Source organism: Rhagoletis pomonella, unplaced genomic scaffold (genome assembly GCF_013731165.1).
Source record: "Rhagoletis pomonella isolate Grant_MI unplaced genomic scaffold, Rhpom_1.0 Rhpom_scaffold_00001, whole genome shotgun sequence".
Lineage (NCBI taxonomy): Eukaryota > Metazoa > Arthropoda > Insecta > Diptera > Tephritidae > Rhagoletis > Rhagoletis pomonella.
This window is the reverse complement of record NW_023458555.1, coordinates 110,606,092-110,608,384: the sequence shown is the minus strand read 5'-3', so window position 1 is coordinate 110,608,384 and position 2,293 is coordinate 110,606,092.

The window sequence follows — 2,293 nt, the reverse complement described above, 5'->3', positions numbered from 1 at the left end:
ATTATTATGAGAAGACGTAGATCATATTCGTCTTGAAATAAACGACCAGAGACGAAAAAAATAAAAAGCCCATATAATTATAATGAGAGGACGTAAATCATATTCGTCTCGAAATAAACGTCCCAAGAGACGAAAAAAATAAAAAGCCTATATAATTATTATGAGAAGACGTATATCATATTCTTTTTGAAATAAACGTCCCGAGACGAAAAAAATAAAAATTCCATATAATTATTATGAGAGGACGTAAATAATATTCGTCTTGAAATAAACGTCCCGAGAGACGAAAAAAAATAAAAAGCCCATATAATTATTATGAGAAGACGTAAATAATATTCGCCTTGAAATAATAGTCCCGCGAGACTAAAAAATATATTTCTCGTAAATAATTATTATACAAAGACGAAAAAAATTTCTCTAAAAACATGGCGACGTTTTTGATCCTAAATATTAGGATAATAATTATTTCCGGTCTCTGGTATCTATATATATAATCTATAATCTATTTTTTGTGCAGCATAAAAGATCTGCACTGTTCGCTCGATTTTCCAAAATGGGGTGTCAAATTAAAGCGCTTGGCCTGTAGATGCGCAAACTGTGAGGTACCAAATTAAAGGGCTTAGCGTGTGATAAAGAAGGTTTTACTTTTTCGAAAAAAGTTGACACCTGTTACGAAATTAAGCTCAAAATAATTAAAAAGTTAAATCAGTTATTAAATATGGGTATCAATCGAAATGGTTTTGAAAAGGCTTTATAACTTAACTACGTATAGGAGGGTTGCTACATGTTAAAAAAGAAATTAATTTAAAGTTAAAGGAATTTGGTAAGTAAATATGGTATCGCTATATGGTTGTCATACAAAAGAGGTTTAAAAAGGTAGTAGTTTGGAAATATTTTGAATAGGTTTGCCACCTATTTGAGAAGTCTAATTGAACTATTTTATACCCAAGTTGTATGAAATATTAACGATGGATGTCAAATGGAAGAGCTTCAAGAAATACTTAGTTTGATAATTTAGAAAATTTTTGATGTGCTTGAGGGTTGCCCAGCTTAAAGGGCCTAACTAAAATTATTTAATAAGATAAATTCTTCTTTAAAATTCTTTATTTAAGAACTATATTTAGGAGGGTTGTCACGTGTTTAAAAAATGAATTTCTACTTAATTCATCAGTTACTTGAAATATTTATAACAATATCAGGCGAACGATTTTAGTTTGAAAATACATTTAAAGAGGTTGCCACCTTTTTGAAAAGTCGAATTTGTTTTACTTATACGAAAGATACATAAATGAATTAGCGAAATATTAGTGTCAAACGGAATAGTTTTAAGAAAACTATAGGCTGATAATATTTTTAAATAGAATTGCAACGTTATTTCGAATTTCCAAAATGAGAAGTCAAATTAAAGAACTGGGATTCTACATAGATGTGCATAGGTTCTATTTTTTGAAGTTACATGAAAACCGACACCATGCGAGGCCTCTCATCACTCAGAAATGGTGAGATTAATCAGAGGTTTTTGAATAGGGTTTCACCTGTTTAAAAAATTTAATTAAATGTTGGCATCTTGGCGCCATGAGGGTTCACTAGTTAAGACTTTACTGGGTTAACTGTAACTTAGCAAAACATTCATCCAGTGAAGACTTTATGCTTAACTGGGTTTATTATTTTGGGCTTTTTATGCGCTTTGCAAATGATGCCCGTTGGACATTGGAAAATCGCTAAAAATATTGCCCAGTAAACATTGAAAAATCGCTTGACGTGTCGGTAGCCGACCAACTTTATAAAATTTAGTCTAACACGGATAAATATTTCTGAGGAATTAGGTGATATTTAGGGGCTTTTTAGTGCAGTCAAAATTATTTAAGGTGCTCACTCAGTTTCCGGTATTATTAAGAATTTGCCGAGCTAAATTAATACTTTTTGTTTAACGTTTTAAGTTTATGAACAACTGTCAAGTGTACTCATTAGTATAGTTTTAGGCATAGGTTTAGTAGTCTATTTGATAGAAAAGCAAAGCGAAAATTTAAAAAAATACTGGAATAATTTTAACTGGGACCGTTGATAACTGATGGACATACATGAATATATGTATATATACATATGTATGGATGATATAATAGCTCTGATCTAATACTTTTCGTGTAAAATCCTGTAAAAATGTCAAACATCAAAATGACTCTTTGAAGTGAGAGTAAAAAGTGAGTAACAGAAAAAGTACGGGAGCAAAAAAGCATCGGGTAAAATCTTGCAACTTCATTTTCTTCACATCTCTCCAAAAATCGTTCTTTCG